The sequence below is a fragment of the Chenopodium album genome, chromosome 13 (genome assembly GCF_948465745.1).
Source record: "Chenopodium album chromosome 13, dcCheAlbu1.1, whole genome shotgun sequence".
NCBI classification, from domain to species: domain Eukaryota; kingdom Viridiplantae; phylum Streptophyta; class Magnoliopsida; order Caryophyllales; family Amaranthaceae; genus Chenopodium; species Chenopodium album.
The window spans coordinates 23,413,776-23,434,887 of NC_137846.1; positions in this window are offsets into that span (position 1 = coordinate 23,413,776).

Sequence of the window (21,112 nt, forward strand, 5' to 3'; positions counted from 1 at the left end):
TCCTTTCTGCACTGTCTTCGTAAATCTGCCCAGTTTAATTCACTCCTTTGTAACACCTATATGAATGGGTAGATACAAATCAGCAATTAAGAGTTACAATAACTCCTATTCACACATAAGCTTACGGCTAAATAAGAGAGAAAGTTAGTAACTCCTCAAAGCCTTATTACAACTTAAATAAAAGATAAATCAAACATAATTATATAGCCCAAAGTAGTAAATGGGCCATGCACTCATAAATAACACTCCTTTGTAGGCTTTAAGTGATCTCCCAAGTGAGAAAAGTGACAAATTCGGGCATGAGATCAAATGGGCTAAATCCAAGAGTTTCTAGAACAAGGGCAACCGGTTCTTGATACATAGAGCTTCTAAGTGTGTTGGTTGATCTTGGATCACTAAGACTGGCTGCAAAGGCTGTAGTGATGGAAATAGATGTGAGAAGAGTCAAAGATGATGACTCTTTAGGCTGTGTAAGCTAAGTGATGCGGGTTCAAGCCCCCAAGTCTAACTCTATAAGGGAAGGGATAAGCATTGGAAATGACTCGATCATGTGTGGATACGAATATTATTGTGGCCGCACCTCGATGTGAGGTTGCTTACGTATCAGTTAGGAATCAGGCCGAACGTAGCTCTAACCGAACTTTGCACAAGTGTACGTACACCTCAAAGAGGTCTTTGGAGGGTTGTAACGTGGTTAAGTTGATGGTTTAAAGAAGAAAAGGGTAAAAGGCTCAAGACTCGAGAGAATCCCCAAGATGTGTAATTGTGAATTTGAAAATTTTGAATTTTACAAGTTTATTTTCAACATTTTTTTTTCTTTTTTTTTTTTTGCTTTGGTTATTCTTTTTTCATTCTTTTGAATCAATGTGGGAAATCTCAGATCATGCGGTCCATCACTCACTTAGCATTCATGTTTCTAAGGCACGATACCAAGCACTCGATGAGAGACGCAATTTGAGACGTGTTCATATCAAAGACGTTGGAACACTTGCCCTTAGACTTTGTTTTATTGTTGCTTTGCTGATTTTTTTTTACTTGCTTTTTGAATGTTACACAAATTTCACACTTTCCCATCCCAGGGCTAGGTGAATACGGGTTGAATAAATAAGGCCAATCATTAGACGAGGCTCAAAGGGGTTGATGAAGAAATGGATATGTGATTGAATGGTTAATGGGGAATGAATGAGTTACAAAGGTACCTCAAATCATTGGTATACCTGATGTTTGGTTCGGCAATCGATATTTTTTTTTTATTTTTTTTATTTTTTGCTAATCACATGATCGAATGTAAGAAGGAGATACTCATATATGAAGAAGTTACATAGAAACATGGATAAGGAGAACCTATGCTAGGCTTTTTAGGGGGAAGGATTTGAAACAAAAGAAAAAGGCATGAAATCTTGTATGGAAAACTTGTCTTGTGCTACGTCTTCATAGTTGCTTATGAATTACTTGTTACTGCCAGGGGGGACAAGAAATTTGCTAGTGTTGATGCTTTGATTGGAAGAAAAGAAGGAAGGAATGACGTTCCCCTTATTCTTCCAACTCTTGCCTACTGATTCTTGAACTCATGTACTATGGAACAAAATGAGCTCACTTAATGCATTAACTCAATAATCGGATTGGAAAGGAAGAGTGTATGAAAGAATTTTGAAAACCATTGGGAAATACTCCACTCATTCCTATTACGACGGAAAACGACGCATGCATGGTCCTAATATACGATCATAAACAATATAGTGCATTACTCAAAGACAAAGTATGTGCAACGACTCAACAAATGTGATTCGATGAGTTTATAAGACTCGTGGTATGATCGTATGGCTAGACACGTAAACGATATAAAAACGACTGACGCAAGGTCCAAAAATAGCACGGAAGAATAAAAAGACAAACTAACTTGATTAATTTTGTCCAATTTTAATGTTTATGCTATTTACAAGGTGAAAACGTTCAATTGAAAATCGTTAGTCATAAATAAGATCAACCACCATCAAAGACAAAGAACACATGTTAAGGTTAGCACAAAAATCACAAGAAACTAGGAAGAGGACTAGAATTCTTGAAGAGTTAGGACTCATTAAATAAATAAAAACAAAAATCTATAATCCTATGTTATACGAGTTGACACTGATTAAAGGACTTGTCTAAGAATAGCTTGACACGAAAAAATATTAAAAAAAATTAAATTAATAAGAAAGTTGACGCTAAAAAGACACCTAAACTGGACAGGCTGTAGTATATTGGTTATAACTTTTGATCTATGACTTTGATTCGGACGATACCAACTCCAAATGAAAGATAAAACGCGGGGCTACAGATCCATAGTTGGCACGACACGTAAATTTTTCTAGAACACCGGCTATGACCAAAACAGGTTGGCGCTTTTGTAGAATACGAGAATAAAAATCCGGGATGACTCATAAAAAAAAAACAAAAAAAAAAGCTATGACTCAACTCTAAAAAAGTTTTGATAAGAGAAAAAATAAAAATAATAAGTCAATAAAAAAAATGCACATATAAACACATTGTCAAGTTCTATGTTCCTCTATGGTCAAGCTTTGGGGTGTCAAAGGGTACCATGGTGAAGAGTTTAAACGCGTTAACAAGGCAACCTCCCTTGAGGGTGTATGCCAACGGGCGGCTCTATGAGTTTGTGATGAAACCGAACTCGACTCCATGGTTTGGGTGGATTTAATAACTCGGATGTACCCTTACTGTCATGAACATTTTCGGGTTGATAGAGCTTAAATCCCCCGGGGCTAGCCACATACGTGGAAAACGTACTATTGTGACAAAAATAGGAAAGCTAAAATGTATATGCATATGTGACAATGCTAATTAAATTGCAAGAATACAATTCAAGAATCTTTCAAGTCTCATCCACTTATCTCAATTAAATACCGATCAATTAAATTGATAAATAACCAAGAATCCTCCCCAGTGGAGTCGCCAAATTATAGGCGTCGTTCAAAGCGCGCCTACGTTAAGCATGTGTGAATATGATTGGAACTCATAGGAAGTGGGAATTGACGTATATGATTAGGGACAAATAAAGTAGGGAGATGCCTACAAGTTTTGTAAGGAACTTGTAAACCGTTCACGGATCATAAAAAGGCAACCATGATAAAGGGACAACGAAAGGCAACAACGATTGACCCGTGAAGGTTACACCCCATTCATAATCCATGAAATTACTAACTCCATATGGTTCGGAACCACGAAAGGAGGATCGGGGATGATGGTACGAAGTGAGTCATGGTGTCACATTCCCCCGTATTGGCCTCTACTCGATTCTTATTTCGAAAAGTGATTCCTGCGATCTCAAAGGCATGCAAACAAAGATTCAATTTTCTCCAAAGTAACATTAGGCTAAATTGGTTAAACATTAATGCAACATATAATTCTAAAATATTGTGATCACTTTAATTAAAAAACAAGATTAAAAAGGAACCTAAACCGGTCATCCAAATTATCTTATTAGGCGTGATTTTGAATTTACATATTCCCTTGAAACATGCAATATAGTGATCAACAAATATAGTAAAAACAACATTAATATTGGAAGCAATTCAACAATAAATTGTTATTCAAATCAAATCATAATAAACATAATCATGATACTAGCAACAAGAATAAAAATTAGAGTAATTAAGTGATTAATTACTCACTTTCCGCGTTTCCTTGAATTGCTACATCATGAATAAACTATTAGTAACTTCAATAATATATAAATCAAATTGAAAGAATTAAATTAAATAAAAAGTAGAGTTGATTTGGTCCAAACCCTCTGTTAACTATACCTTTCACGCCTTGGTTTAAGTATAGAACTTCGGGTATTGTCTGGATTCCTTAGAATGCTTAGGGGAAGTATTATGGAAGAATAGGGAGGCTAGTATTTAGGCTAAAGAGAGAGAAGAGAATGATTTTATGATCAAGCTTGTTAATGATTGAAAAGGGGTGCTATGACTTCTATTTATAAAGAAAAAAGAAGGGTCGAAGAATTAAGATAAAATCCGAATTCGAATCAGAATAAAACTCTTGCAATAGGCATCAATTTTTACGGTTTTTATTTTTATCATATCTTTTGATCTAGAATTTGGAATAAAATAAATAATGTCGTTAGAAAGATCTTGAAGTCTAGTTTCTAACCCAATTAGAATTAGATTAAAATCTTTTGTAGAATAAAAGATATGGCCGAAATAGTGGGACGGTATCAGTTTTGGATAGAGTTTTGTATTTCTTTTATATCTTTTTCGTTATAGCTCAGAATTAATATTATAATATATTATTAAAATGAAAATTTCAAGGACTATCCAACCATCTAAGATTTAGATCAAAACTATGAGGCACGAAAATAATATCTGACTCTCTTTGGACGTCTTTCAATTCGAATAGAATTAGGACTTTCAAAAAGAGGAGTTTCATTCAATTTCAAACTCTTCAATCTTATCTTTTCATAAAGCATAATGAAGATATTTTAGAAACTTATAGAAGATTCCAATTAATCCTAATTTGTTTAGGAATGAGATTAAATCCTTTGGACCCTCCACATAATTATTGGGTCATTGGTAAGGTGGGCTTAGGTTCGGTTTAGGCTCAGTTTAGTATTTTGACCATAACGTATTCGTTATAACTCGTATTTGGGCTTATAATTGATGGGTGTCATAAATGGCACCCATTTGATGAGTATTTAGGTTTTTTTTACCTTCTTTTCATAGTTTTCCTTTTGAATAAATGCTTAGTTTTACGCATTTGCTCTATGTTTTACCTTTTCTCTCTTATTTTGTGGTTTTGTGCATTTCTATGGTTTTTCTAGTCTTTTCTCCTTTATTTGATCTCTTTTCATGGTTGTAGATATTGTACGAGGTCTGGGTCTTGATATTAGTGGTTTACTAAGGTGGAAGATGCTTTTGGAGCAAGCTCATGGTAATAGGAAAGCTCAAGATGCAAGGATGCGGATTCTCCAAGATCCAGCTTTTGCGCTCTCAAGCTGTGCTCTCATGAACGAGTGGTGTTGAACTCATGTTCAAGTGCTTTTGGATCTGCCTCCTTTGTGTCCATCATCATCATTTGGTTCGCTCATTTGAAGCCATTAGCGAACGCACGAAGCCTCGAGAAGAACCAAAGGAACCTAGAGGAGCGCGGGGGCGGACGCGCATCCCCCTTGCGCGAGTGCGTAGCCCTGCTTTGCGGGTGCGCCGCTCCGGGTACCTATTTTGATCGGCTTCGTTTCGCGCCTCCTATTTATACCTTGTAACCCGATGTTTGGGAGAGTGATAAGAAGCAATTAGAGATAATCTTTAATCATAATTTTAGCTTAGTTGAGAGCTTCTCTCTCTAGTTTTAGGGTTAGTTTAGGAGTAGATTTAGAGAGAGAAATTGAGGAATTTCAATAGTGATTGAGAGATTGAAGATTCAATGGTGACAATTTTGTTGAGGATCTTCTCTATTATCAATTAGCATTTCTAACTCTATCTCATTTTATTGCTTTGTTTATTCATGTTTATTTGGATTAATTTTAATGTTTGATCTTTGATGAGTGTAATGTTGTTCATGTTTTGATGATTCTTGATTTCTTTAGTAGTTTGTGATTAGATGATGATGTTAGAGTAGTTGTTTGGCTAGGGATTGGGTAAAACTTGTATGATTGATTGATTGTGCTTAATTTGGTGATTATGTTGATTAATTATTGAGATTAAAGTGATTAATGGAAATTGTGCATGTGTGTAATTCGATTAGGCCTTGAGAATTATGCCTTGAGAATTCGCATTTGTCGATTGAGCTTGGTTAGTGACGTTCCTAGTTAGCTAGAGTCTTTTGTAGTTGGCGCTAGTTAGATCTCTAGGAAATAGATCGTCGAACTCTTTTGATTGCATTATCTATCTTCCCTTGCAATACTCGAATTAGTCAATCTCCAACCCGATTAGTGTGTGCTCATTGCAAGTGCATGTGGATCCTAACTCCCTATTGTTTGATATATTGATTTACTTTGTGTTTACTTTGTTTGTTTTGTTGAACTTAGATAGCCTACATTTCCTTTTACGCTTCGAAATAGCTTGACTTTGGCACTAGCTAACCTCCCCCCGTTCTTAGTGGTTCGACCCGAACTTTCCCTATTACTAGGTGTAGGTTTGGTTACAAATTTAGTTTTAATTGGAGGAATTTAGTTTCAACGACCTAGAATCCACCTCTCGTCAAAAATGTTGCTGTTGCCGGGGAATGGCGTAGTTGTTTGCTATTGTTATAGTTGTTGAGTCTATTTCATTTCATTTCAAAAATACAAAAAGATTTTTCTCTTTAGGCTAAATTTGTAGCCATGCTACTAATATTTTTTTTAAGATTGTGTGTGTAAGAGAACACGGGAGAAGTTCCAAGGGTGACATTGAAGGAGTTGGGAACTCCGGGTGCATATAAGTATGAGAGCGGGATTGCTCCATTTTCAATTCCGGAAAGTGACTTTGAACTCAAGACGACAATGATATATAACTTTGATTGAAAGGCGAAAATATAGTGGTGGAACCAATGAAAGTCCCCTTAATCATCTTAAGGAGTTTGAGAAATATTGCATCACAATTAAGGTGAGCGGGGTCACATAAGAATTCATAAGGCTCAAGCTATTTCCTTTCTCCCTAATTTGAAGAGCTCAAGACTAGAGTGGCTAGGCAAGGAAGTGAAGCCTAATTCCTTGAGAACTTGGGATGAAGTCACTAAAGAATTTCTTTCCCATTTCTTCCCTCAAAAGAAAACGACGGAGGCTAGAGCTTTGATTCAAGGTTTCAAGCAAAGGACTAGTGAAAACCTCTATGAAGCATGGGAGAGGTATAAGGAATACCCACTTACCAAATCATTCAAATCTTTTATGGTGGTTTGATTCCTCAAGGGAGGTCAAGTATTGATGCCGGAGCCGGAGGCCCAATAATGAACAAGACTAAGGAAGAAGTTGTTGATATTATTGAGGATGTAGTGAGACACTACATGGATTGGCAAGAGGGTGAGAAAAAGCCAAAAAATAAGAGTAACACCACGGGATGCTCGATCGATCAACTCAATGCTATCAACAATTTGTCCACGCAAATTTCGGATTTAGAGAAAGAGGTGGTATCTATCAAGGTTAAGCTCGAGAGTGTAACTTCATAAACACCGATTCTACCCTCCCAAATTAAGGGGAGAGGTACACCTCCTTACCCTAACACTTTTCCCTCTTCTTATTATATGATTAATGAATGTTAGTTTTGTGGAATGAATGATCATGATGCTTCTTTTTGCCCTAATGTTTCTTGTGATAGAAATGATGAATATGATGGGAATGGGAATGAGCATGTGAATTATGTTGCTAATAATGATTTTGGACCTATATTTGATATTCAAAGGAATGTTGGGAATAGGAATTATCACAACCACGGGAACTATGATAATTATAACCAAAATAGTGGTTATGGGAACCAAAGAACCCAAGGGTTTCGTGGTAACTATAACAACCATGGTTATAATGGTCAAAGTCATGGCCAAATATATGGAGATAATAACCAAAGTTATGGTAACCATAATCAAAATCATGGCAAAAATCAAGGTAGGGGTAATTGGAGTAATCAAAGTAGGGGGAATTTTAAAAACAATACTCATGGAGGTGCCCCATTCGGATTTACTCCAAAGACCCAAGGCCAAAGTGATAGTTTCTATGATCAACCATCTTCATCTAGGAGTTGGTTAGAGGATTTCATTGAGAACCAAACCAAGGTTTTGAATACTCATGTAACCCTTAGTAATGAGAAGATTAATGACATGATGACTTATAGTAAGGGGTTAGAGAACCAAATTTCTCAATTGGCTAGTATGTTGAAAGAGTTTGTAAATCTTTCTTCTTTAACTTCACAAGCTAGTTTTAGATCCTAAGAGTTCTATGAATGCAATTGTAACTAGGAGTGGTAGGATTCTTGAGAGTGGAGTTTCTAAGAAGAGTGATGCTAAGGAGAGTCCTAGCAAGGACCTAATTGAGAATAAGGGAGATGAGAGTCCTTTGGTTGAGAAAGTTGATGAAGAACAAGTTGAAAAAGTGAAAGAGAAAGTGAGAGAAGTTATCAAACCTAAGCTCCCATACCCCGAAAAGTTTAATAGGCACAAATTAGATGAACAATTTGGCAAATTCATAGAGATGCTTAGGCAACTTCATCTTACCCTCTCATTTACCGATGTCATTGACCAAATGCCGAATTATGCAAAATTCCTTAAGGAACTCTTGAATGGGAGGAGAACTTGTAATATGGCGGAAACGTTAGTTTAACCGAAAATTATAGTGCCATCATAATGAACAAGATGCCGCCTAAGTTGAAAGATCCCGGGAATTTTTCTATCCCTTGTGCTATTAACAAGACACAAATTGATAATGCCTTGTGTGACCTAGGAGCTAGTGTTAGTCTTATTCCATACTTGGTCTATCAAAGACTTGAGCTAGGAGAACTTTGACCTACCAACATTACCTTACAGTTAGCCGATAGGTCCATTAAAATCCCAAAAGGTAAGGTAGAGGATGTTCCCTTAAGGGTAGGGAAGTTCGTGATCCTGGTAGATTTTTTTGTACTTGATATGGACGAAGATTCCAATATCCCCATCATTCTTGGTAGACCCTTCCTTGCAACATCGGGAGCTATTATTGATGTCAAGAGTGCTAAAATTTCTCTCAAGGTGGGGGAATAAGAGATTGAGTTTGACTTGAATGAGAGTATGCAATACCCTTCTTCTTCAATAGAGAATTGTATGAGAATAGAAATTTTAGATGACATTATGAATTCCATGCATGAGCACTTGCTCGCCTCTAATGATTCTCTTGAGTGTGTTTTGTTGAACAAAAAAATGATAGGTGAGCATGGCAAGGAAATGACCTTCATTGAGAGAGTCATTGATGGAAGCTTGGAAGGAAGTGATGAGAAAATGTGCATAAAGATCTCAAGCTAAGAAGCTTTGCAAGCGGCCTCCACCAAAGAAGGTTAAGGTATTCCTACGGTAGAGCTAAAACCTCTACCATCACACCTTAGGTATGAGTTCTTAGGCCCAAATTCTACTTATCCCGTGAATGTTAGTGTATCTTTGAGCAAGAGCCAAGCTCAAGAGTAATGTGATATTTTGAAAAGGCACCAAGGTGCTTTGGGATATATCATTGATGACCTCAAGGGTATAAGCCCCGCTTTATGTACACACCACATAACCCTTGAGGAAGGCGCTCTTCCTTCTATTGAGCGACAACGGAAACTACATCCCCAAATGGGGGAGGTAGTGAAGAAAGAGATTACTAAGCTTCTAGATGCGAGAATTATATTCCCCATCTCAAGCTCTAGGTGGGTCTTTCCCGTTCATGTCGTTCCAAAGAAGGGGGGCATGACCATCGTCAAGAATGAAAAAGGTGAGCTTATCCCGACGAGGACGGTCACGGGTTGGCGAATGTGTATAGACTATAGGCGTCTAAACACATCCACCAAGAAAGATCACTTCCCCCTTTCTTTCATTGATCAAATGTAAGAAAGACTAACAAGGCACAAGTATTATTTTTTTCTTAATGGTTACTCAGGGTTTTTCCAAATTCCTATCCACCCCGATAACCAAGAGAAGACTACTTTTACTTGCCCATATGGTACATTTGCTTACAGGAGAATGCCATTCGGACTTTGTAATGCTCCTGAACATTTCAACGATGTATGATGAGTATATTTGGAGATATGTTGGAGGAGGAGATGGAAGTGTTTATGGATAAATTCTCTGTAGGGGAAGTTTCCTTTGAGGCATGCCTTGAAAATCTGGAGAAATGTTTGGCTAGGTGTGAGAAGGTAAATTTGGTATTAAATTGGAAGAAATTTCACTTCATGGTTGAGGAAGGCATAGTCCTTGGGAATAAGATTTCTCACAAAGGCATAGAGGTGGACAAAACAAAGATTGAGGTTATTGAAAAGTTGCCACCTCCGGTTAATGTGAAAGGTGTGAGATTTTTCTTGGGACATGCCAGGTTCTATAGAAGGTTTATCAAGGACTTTTCTCTCATAGCAAAGCCTCTCAATGATCTTCTCCAAAAGGATGTTGAGTTTGTGTTTGATGACAAATGTTTGGAAGCATTCAACAAATTGAAGAAAGCTTTGATCTCTACTCCTATTGTCCAAGCCCCTAGGTGAGATTTGCCTTTTGAATTGATGCGTAATGCTAGTGATACGACCATTGGGGGTGTGTTTGGTCAAAGAGTTGATAAGAAGCTTCATGTCATTTATTACATGTCGAAAACTCTTAATGGTGCTCAAAGAAACTACACAACAACGGAGAAGGAGTTCTTGGCAATTGTTCATTCTTTTGAAAAATTTCGTTGCTATTTTTTAGGGTCCAAGACAATTGTCTTCACCGATCATGCGGCCCTAAAATATCTCTTTGCTAAAAAGGAATCAAAGCCAAGGCTAATTCGTTGAGTGCTTGAGCTTCAAACTTTTGACCTTTAAATTAGAGATAAGAAAAGAGCGGAAAATGTGGTTGCAGATCTTTTATCTAGACTTGAGGATTTCCACGTTCAAGATGACGGGTCTCCTATTGAAGATAGAATGTTATATGATTCTTTGTATGCTATACATGTGAAGGAACTCCATTGGTTTGCCGATTTAGTTAACTATCTTGCTTGTGGGGAGTTTCCTCCTTCATTTACCAAGAATCGAAGAAAGAAGCTTAAAAGGGAGGCTAGGTATTATGTGTGGGATGAACCAATCTTGTACAAGAGAGGTGTTGATGGTTTGTTGCGTCGATGTGTGCCAGATGAGGAGATACCTAGTGTGTTGAAGATGTGCCACTCGGATCCTAGTGGTGGTCACATGGGTGTTTCTAGGACAGCTTCTAAGGTGTTTCAATGTTGATTGTGGTGGCCAAATTTCTTGAAGAATACTTGGGAATTTATCAAGAGTTGTGACCGGTGCCAAAAAATCGGAAATATTTCAAGGAGAAATGAGATTCCCCAACAACCCATCCTTGAGGTGGAAGTTTTTGATGTATGGGGAATTGATTTCATGGGTCCTTTCCTTTCTTCATATGGGAATCAATGTATTCTTGTTGCTGTTGATTATGTGTTGAAATGGGTTGAAGCCATTGCTTCACCAACAAACGATCATAAGGTAGCAATGAAGATGTTCAAGAAGATAATTTTCCCAAGGTTTGGCATCCCCCAGGTGGTCATAAGTGATAATGGATCTCATTTTTTGCATAGTGCCTTCCGCAAGATGTTGAAGAAGCATGGGGTTAATCAACGTTTCAGAATCCCCTATCATCCTCAAACTAGTGGACAAGTTGAGGTGTCTAATCGTCAAATCAAGTTAATTCTTGAAAAGACGGTTGCAAGAAATAGGAAAGATTGGTCGGACAATCTTGATGATGATTTGTGGGCATATAGAACGGCCTTTAAGACTCCTATTAACACCACTCCTTACCAATTGGTTTATAGGAAGTCTTGTCATCTTCCGGTTGAACTTGAGCATCGTACTCTTTGGGCTATTAAGAAAATCAATTTCGATTTGGCAAAGGCGGGTAAGCAACGCTGGCTTGATCTACATGAATTGGAAGAACTTCGTTTGGATGCATATGATTGTGAAAGCATGTAAAACTCGTACTAAAGAGGTGCATGATAAGCTTATTGAGAAGAAGGAGTTCAATGTTGGTGGTAAGGTGCTCCTTTACAATTCAAGGATGAGATTATTTCCCAGAAAGTTAATGTCTCGTTGGAGTGGCCCTTTTGTGGTTCAAGAGGTTTTCCCCAATGGTTCTATTGAAATCTCTCCTTTAGATTTCTCAAGATCTTTCAAAGTCAATGGCCATAGGCTCAAGAGTTACTATGATGGAATTTTTGTCGGAGTCATTCATAATATAACCCTCTATGAACCACCTTGAAAACTGGGGAACGTCAAGCTAATGACGTTAAAGAAGCGCTTCTTGGGAGGTAACCCGAATTTCTAACTTTCTTTTCTATTTTCTTTAATTTTATTTTTCCTTTTTGATGCTTTTGATCTAATTGATTTTTCTTTCTTGATTGTATTTTAGGGTGTTTTTGATTAGATGGAAGTAAGATCTCCAACAATTTTGGTACCAAATTTGAGGATGAAGTGTTCATTTGGAGTATTTGGAGGCATAAGTTAGAATTGAAGCTAGGTGGGTTCGAAATGGTGGGTTCATGAAATTGTCATGTTGAACCCACCGTAAAGGCATTTAGAGACTGCCTAGTCTCGTGTTCATCATGGGCGTGTAGCTTGTACCCCCCGGTGTGCGCACAAGAGGGTTTCGAAGGAGCCAAAGACCCAGGAGGGCGTGGGAGCGCGAGGCCATGGCGCAGCCGCTCGGCCTGGTGGCGCGGGCGCGCAGCCCCTCTGCGCGAGCGCGCCCCCCTTCTGCCCCCTTCTTTTAAACGCACCATCTTCTTTTCTCTCTCTTCCTCTATTTTCTTACTTCATTTCTCTTGTTGAGTTCTAGCATCATTATCTTTTTTTCTGCCATTTTATCATCATAATATCATCCTTTTTCTCTTCATTTAGTTGATTATTACTCCAAAATCTCCAATTTTACACTTTCCTTGTGATTTTCTCTCTCCAAAAGTTGGGATTTTTGGGTATTATTTGATTGGGGTTTTGAGTTTGCAATTTTGGATTGATACTGTGTGATTGTGCTATTTGTTCCATTTCATTAGAATTTATCACCAATTCAAGGTATGATTTCTTCATTTCTTTTGGTTTTCTTGATAAATTCTCTACCTTGGATTTTCATGAGAGATTTGACTTTTTTTGGTACTTGTATTAATGGTGGTTTCATATTGCTTTTTTCTTACCTCTAATACTTGTATTGATGATGATTATTGATGGATAATTGAACTTGTGATGCTTGATTTTGCTTGAACAACCACTATTTTGATACCATCATTGTTGGACATGTTGTTATGATGTTTGGTAGTAATGATGTTCATATTGATGGGTTTTAGATGATTGTTTGAAGTGTTGTTTCTCTTATTGCTCATTTGTAGTTCATAAATTGTTGCTAGCATTATTGTTCAAGTGCACTTTTACACTTGCAGTGTGATAATTTGCTTATTTCCATGATAATGGTGGCCTTGAATTTATTTGCTCTTGATACGCACCATCTTTTTACATCATTTCTTTCATGATTTTGAACCTAGTTCTTGTTTGCTTGTGTTTAGATGGCACCTCTTCGCCGGGCCAAGAGGACACGCGGTTTTAATTCTAGGGAGGTTGTGCCACCTCCGCCCAATGTCGAAGAGACTTATGGCATTGAATTTACCAAGCAAGAGCATTGGGATAATTTCATTCGTCTTTCATCTAGGAATCTTTTATCAACTCGATTCTATGATGCATCGGCAACAACATCATTAGGATTTGACAAAGATGTGAGATTCTTGGCTCGAAATTTGGGGTTGGAAGAATTCATTGGTCTTAAAGATCCGACCTATACCCGCATTACCTTCGAGTTTCTTCCATCTTTGGAAGTGCATGAGGAGAATTTGGATGGTGTGTCTACTCAAATGCTTACTTTTCAAGTTTTCAACAATGACCACTCGATTCCTCTCTCCTACTTCCTACATTTACCCGGCTTTTGAGGTTTTGCAACGAGATCATAATTATAAGGAACGTCGTTGGTGGAGACACATATCGGTTGAAGATAGTTATCGTCCTCAATATTCCAAGTCGGATTCCATCATTCACCCGGCTTTGAGATACTTTAGTCGGCTCCTCACCTATGCATTTTTATCTAAAGAGTCTCTTGGAGCCATTTCTAGGGAAGAACTAAGTTTTCTTTGGTTGGCGGACAAACCCCTTGAAGAAAAGGTCAAGGTCCTAGATTTTGCGTCCCATTTGCTTGATTGTTTCATCGATATTCGTGATGGTGTCTTTCTCTCCGGAAGCATTCAATTGGGAGGAATGATCACTATCTTGGCTCTCTCTCTCAACAAGAAATATGGGAAGATGCTTGAGTCCCTTGAGCCTATTCATGTTAAACGAGAGAAAACTCTATCCCGTCTACTTAGTATCTATTCCTTGATCAATCAAAGGTTTTTGGAGCGTACTTCTTAAGAAGACTTGTTTGTTTGGAAAGTTTCAAGGACTATCGATTGGTGCCCTATCCCTCATCTGGAGGCTACCGCTCGATGCTTGGGCACCGCTCTTCCTTGAAGGCCAAACAAGTGGCTGGTGGACCAATCTCTCAAGAAGGCTCCTTTGCCAAATCTCCGCCACAATCCGTATGCCCCCGTTCACCATCTTGCTCCCTCTTTTCCCCGGGCGTCCTGGGGAGGTACATCTTCAATTCCCCCTTCTTCACCTTCTTTCTCTACTTGTGACTTGTCCATTTTGCATGTAAAGATCGATTCCATTGCAAATGTTTTGAATTGTTCACCTTTAGGGAATGACTTTGTTTTCGGCTATGATTACCATGCTAGGCAAGTTTATGATATGCATGTAATGAGGGGAGAGGTTGAGTCATATGTTAACTACCCTCACCTCCCGGTTCAACAGGGATGCATACCTCAATGTGCCCCATATGACCCGGCCCTTGGACCTCGATTGTGCTATCCCTATTGGAAGGGACCCAATGTGCCTCCCCATGCGATTAAGGGGACCTCTCCGACCTCTTACGACTATAGGAGGCCCGGAGGGTGTGACTTTGCTTATGACCCGGCTAACCCTAACCCACTCCCTAATCCTGAGACTTTCGGCCGATAAGGGCTCTCGGGTGAGTCGGTTCTCTAGATGATTGGTCCCACTATTTTTCTAGGGACAAGGCCATGAGGGAGAGTCGGTTGAAGGGAAAGGGTCCTATGGATGTGGATGATGTCATTAGCCATGTTTCTTCTGAGGTTGGTGAGGGGAATACCCAATCTACCCCTTACCACAATGCCGAGTGATGTCATTTTGGTTGCCCCCCCTTTTATGCTCGTTTGCTTTTGTGTTGATTATTTTTCCAGCTTGTTGCTTGGTTTGAGCTTGGGGGGAAGCTCATTTTAAGCTTGGGGGAGTATTCTTATGTTTGCTGTGCTGCGTTGTTTTCCCCCCTTACTTTTATGGTTCACTATGGTTTTGTCTTCGACTTGGTATCTCTTTCTGATGATGATATATTGTTGGTTTCTTTTTGCTGCAATTTTTTTCTGATGATGATGATATGATGTTGGTATGTTGCTTGACCGTTGTTTTTATGCTGGTTGATTGTTTTCTGGATGGATAAGTTTTCTCTCTGCTATATGATTCACTTTCTCTAATTCTATGATCATTTTTGTCTTAGTTTAGATGTCTTGAGTTTTTGTTCGGAAGTTACTAACAATTTCTTTTTATATATAGTTTTTTTTTTATTTCTCACTTGGAATGTTATCCTTGCTTTTGCTTTTGGAGCATCATGAAGATTTATGCTTCCCTTCATTTATATTCATTAGCATTGCTTGGAGTACACGGTGAGATCCTTCTGTTTCTTTTCTTTCTTTTTCTTTCTTGACTGCTTAGAATAGGTTTAGTTTAGGAAGAGTTGATTGTTCGAGAATGTTTGCCTTGTAACACCTAGCATGTTTGGGGTCATTGGTGATGTTGCCGAATGACCGCTTGTTTGATGATTGGGTTTTACTTGTCTTGCTTGCATTCTTGTGTTTTTCTTTTCTTTTTTCTTTTCTTTCCTTTCTTTTCTTTTACCTTTTTCTTGCTTTAACGAACCAAAACACACAAAAAGATTTTGAGGCTATATTTTCTTCTTACTTGTTTAGCTCTTGTATTTGGGCATACTACCATCCGTAATTTTGCATTTGAATATGTGCCTTCCTATATCTTATCGGTGTGCATGCTTTGAGAGTATCCATGGTTGACTCTAGGATAGGGTATGCTAAGGTAGCAGTTTAGACCTTTTCGGGCCCTGATGCCGGATTCTATTGGTTTGTGGTAAGATGGAGTTGCTTCATTTGGTGGATTTGACGCCTTTAGTGAGTTTTTGCTACAACCTTGTGAGGTTTCTTTCTTTTCAAGACTTCTACATATTTTCTTGAGCGGCACATGGATCCTTGGCTATTATGTACTTTATCTAGAATTTGCTTTTCATCTCCCGAGATCGCGACCGAGCCATTTAGGAAGGACAAAGGCATCTTTTCGGGGTGGTTATTTTTATGTTTCTAGGATAGTTTTCACTTCTTTATTTTGGGTTTTCATTTGCTTTCTTGCTAACCATTTGAGCCATTTACCCTTCATTTCAAGCCACATCTTTATTTTTGTTCCCATCATTGGTTTTTATGAAGCATTTGGTGTCTTATGTTGGAGTTTTGGTGGATGAGAATGATTGTTTGGTTCTTATGATGAATGCAAGTTTAAGTTGTAAATATTTTGTGAATAATAAGCAAATGCAAATGTTGAAAAAATCGTCCACAGTTAAAAGAGGCGAGGACAATAAAGTGAAAAAATGAAAAAAAAAATTGTGAAAAAGCAAAGCACATTCAAAACCTTTGACAAAAATTGAAAAAAGTGAAAAATGAAAAATTCAAAAATATTTTGATGTAAGTGTCTTTCTCCCTATTTTAAGCATTGAGGACGCTTTGTTCAAGCTTGAGGGGAAGCGTTCTTAGGCTTTTTGTACATATGTTTGTGATTCTTGGCTTTGAATAAGCTTGGGGGTGTTGTGTTTTTGTTTGGTGATTACTTGGTTTTGGTTTTGAGATTTGGCCAATCTTTGCTTGACAATTTAGGTATACCACCAAATCTCAAATTTTAGCCTACCTTCGCCCTTTTCGCCCTTACATTACAACCCTTTCCAAGACCTTTTGACCTTTGTGGTTGAGTCACTAGTCGGTGGAGGGAGATGTAGGTCAAGCTTATAGAGCGGGATACAATAGTTGAGACGTCGAGTAGCCTCAAACTTCTTTCTTTTTCCATTTCCTTCGAGGAACCATTAAGATGCTTGCTAAAATGTAGATTTGAAGCTAATTGGGAGAATGTGATAAAAATGTTTTGAGATGAAAGTGACTTGTGTCTTGATAAGTTCTCTATGCTTTGCATGTCCTATGTTTCAATCAACCATAGATATCTTTAAACGTGCACTCCCTTACTTTTTTAGAAAGATTTGCATTCATTTATGCTTGTACATTTGCAAAAGTCCACTCATGAACATTTGTTTTCTTTCCTTTTCTTTTTGCTTCTTTTTCATGCTTTTCCTTGTTTGTTTGGTTTTTGAGAGTTATGGGTTAATCTCTTAGGAAACCCTTACGAGAGCATTACTCGTCCTCTAGGGCGATCTAGGGGTTTAAATGGCTTGTCCATAGTTGCTGAAATTGACCGTGATTCCTACGAAAGTGAGTTAGTGTATATTCTTGTCTTGTCTTTTCTTTTGTTTGTTTGAATAAGCTCGTCATTTTCTTTCCCTTGGTTTTGTTTTGCTCGAGGCATGCAAAAGATATTCTTGGGGGTATGTGATGGGTGTCATAAATGGCACCCATTTGATGAGTATTTAGGTTGTTTTTTACCTTCTTTTCATAGCTTTCCTTTTGAATAAATGCTTAGTTTTATGCATTTGCTCTTTGTTTTACCTTTTCTCTCTTATTTTGTGGTTTTGTGCATTTCTATGGTTTTTCTAGTCTTTTCTCCTTTATTTGCTCTCTTTTCATGGTTGTAGGTATTGTACAAGGTCCTGCTCTTGATATTGGTGGTTTACTAAGGTGGAAGATGCTTTTGGAGCAAGCTCATGGCAATAGGAAAGCTCAAGATGCAAGGAAGCGGATTCTCCAAGTTCTAGGTCTTGCGCTCTCATGAAGGAGTGGTGTTGAACCCACTGTCAAGTGCTTTTGGATCTGCCTCCTTAGTGTCAATCATCAACATTCGGTGCGCTCATTTGAAGCCATTAGCGAACGCACGAAGCCTCGAGAAGAATCGAAGGAACCTAGAGGAGCGCGGATGTGTAATCCACGGGCGCGGGCGCACAACCCCCTTGCACGGGTGCGCGCCGCTCCGGGTACCTGTTTTGATTGGCTTCGTTTCGCGACTCCTATTTACACCTTGTAACCCGTTTTTTGGGAGAGTGATTAGAAGCAATTAGAGATAATCTTTTATCATAATTTTAGCTTAGTTGAGAGCTTCGATCTCTAGTTTTAGGGTTAGTTTAGGATTAGATTTAGAGAGAGAAATTGAGGAATTTCAATGGTGATTGAGAGATTGAAGATTCAATGGTGACAATTGTGTTGAAGATCTTCTCTATTATCAATTAGCATTTCTAACTCTATCTCATTTTATTGCTTTGTTGTTTATTCATGTTTGTTTGATTAATTTTGATGTTTGATCTTTTATGAGTGTAATTGTTGTTCATGTTTTGATGATTCTTGATTTCTTTAGTTGTTTGTGATTAGATGATGATGTTAGAGTAGTTGTTTGGCTAGGGATTGGGTAAAACTTGTATGATTGATTGATTGTGCTTAATTTGGTGATTATGTTGATTAATTATTGAGATTAAAGTGATTAATGGAAATTGTGCATGTGTGTAATTCGATTAGGCCTTGAGAATTATGCTAAATTGTATTGTGAGTCTACATTGATACGGACCATTGATTTGTAGCTCGCATTTGTCGATTGAGCTTGGTTAGTGACGTTCCTAGTTAGAGTCTTTCGTAGTTGGCGCTAGTTAGACCTCTAGGAAATAGCTTGTCGAACTCTTTTGATTGCATTATCTATCTTCCCTTGTAAAACTCGAATTAGTCAATCTCCAACCCGATTAGTGTGTGTTCATTGCAAGTGCATATGGATCTTAACTCCCTAGTGTTTGATATATTGATTTACTTTGTGTTTGCCTTGTTTGTTTAGTTGAACTTAGATAGCCTACATTTCCTTTTACGCTTCGAAATAGCTTGACTTTAGAAATAGCTAACTTCCCCCCATTCCTAGTGGTTCGATCCGAACTTGCCCTATTACTAGGTGTAGGTTTGGTTACAAATTTAGTTTTGATTGGAGGAATTTTAGTTTCAACGACCTAGAATCCACCTCTCGTCAATAATATATCGTTGGAAAGCTCTTTTAAAGCCCCATCCAATTACTCAATCACTGGACCCAGATGAAGGACCAAAATAAACTTGTGTAAACGTTTTTATAAAAAGTACACGAAATGAATGATTTTAAGGGACACGAAATGAATTATTTTTGGTTTAAAGGCACGAAAAGAGGAAAATATGTTATGGTTTGGGGAAATGGACTAGGAGTTGAGTTGGTTTATGAAATGTGTTGGGATTGAATATGGATTTAACCCATTTCAAGATTAAATACTCAACCCGGCCAATAATGGCGGTGAAAGGTTGTTCATCATCGGGTTTGGTTTTGGGGAGACATTTTTAGGTGTCTACACTTCCCCTATGAGAATCAAAGCGGTTGATAAACCAATCATTAATGTGGAGCACGATGAGAATGACAAAGATTTATGGGGCTTTATCGCTGAAGTGGTCTCTCTAATCGAATAAGATGAAAAGACCCCTCTTTACTGCAACCCCATTCAAATCTCGTAGTTAACGCTATCCTTAAAAAATAGGGACAATTTCCTAGAATGACTCTAGGAAAGAAAAAAGAGATAGCTAAACGAATGGGATTACCTGGCCTCCCTAAATTAGATACTTTTGGACTTGGTTTAGAACCAACTCTAGAAGATCTTAAACGAGCCCGTGAAAGAACCAATGCACAAAGAACAACTCGCACCTAGAAAAAGGAAATCCCAATGGATCACTACCCCCCCCCCCCCACACTTGTTGGGTTTCGTGATGTCCAACACCACGTGAAAACAAAACCCGACCCCAAGACCCGCACATAAATAAATGTAACTATGCATATTAATTAACATAATTAATAACGTAATTAACAAGAGAAGAGGAAAGACGATTTTACCCTTGTAGCGTACTTCGCTCCTTAGAGAGCTCGTACTTGAAAAGCTAGTTCTGCAAGTGCGTGAACCTCCTACAAAAGTCCATCCTCAAGCACGACCCGTACGACCCCTACCCTGGAGTTTATCTTGGGCTTAACCGAAAAGAACTTAGAGTATTACGAACTTAAAGGTTTACTCACTTATTAGGAGATGCTCTATTGAGTTCAACTCCAAGTGAGTTTTCTCAAATTCCAAAACTTGGTATTTATAGAGAAATCCATGAACATTCCTCTCTCCCATTAATGTGGGAGAGTTGGTAAAATATCCTTTTTTCTATTTTAATTTAAATCAAAAATAAAAGAAAAAGGCAACGCAATCAAGAATTAACAAGTGGCATATCAAGAGAGGGGGAGTAGGTGAGGACCACAAGGGGAGAGGACCAAATCCTTGCCCCCTAAGCTTCCCTAACAAACCTCCACATACTCGGCCTCCCCACTCCTTACACGCCAGTTGATCGCAGCCAACCTTGGGCGCCAAGGCTGCCACGCTGGCGCCTGGCTCCCTTGGCTGGGCCTGCTGGCCTTGTTGCGGGCCTGCTGCCTTGTGGACGGCTGGGCTCAGGGCAGTGCGCTTCTCCCTAGAAGCAGCTAGTAAGGCCTAACCTGCTGCCAGCGATGCTAGCACGCAATGCCTGCACCAGCCAGCGCTGCTAGTAGCCTCGACATGGTGCTGCGCGCATGCTAGCAGCTATGCTAACACCCATGCCCCTAGCACTCGGTTTGCTCAAGGCATTCCGATGCTAGGGGTATTTAGCACTTGATGATTGCTTGATTTTTACCATCTCATCGTCTTATTAATCCGACTCGACTCGTGATGCTCGATCTCAACACTCCTAGCTTGATATCCAACGTCTATGCTCATAATATTCTAATGACTCATTAATTCCTTTCGGATTAATTCATTGTTACGGATCATTTACTTGATTGGGTGTGACCTATAAGATTCAGTAAAGATTAAGCTGTAATATTAATTATACATTAATATTACTGATCGGAAGCGACCTCCAACTAGGCATTCTAATCACTTGACCTTGAATAATTAGCTTTCTAATAATTCTGAACCCTTTATCAGAATAATACACTTGTTCGAAGGACACCATTCCTTTCACCACTTTAAATTGAAAATTCATAAAAGACGGAGAAGACTACCCATGCTATGAATTCCCAGAACCACTTGTCAT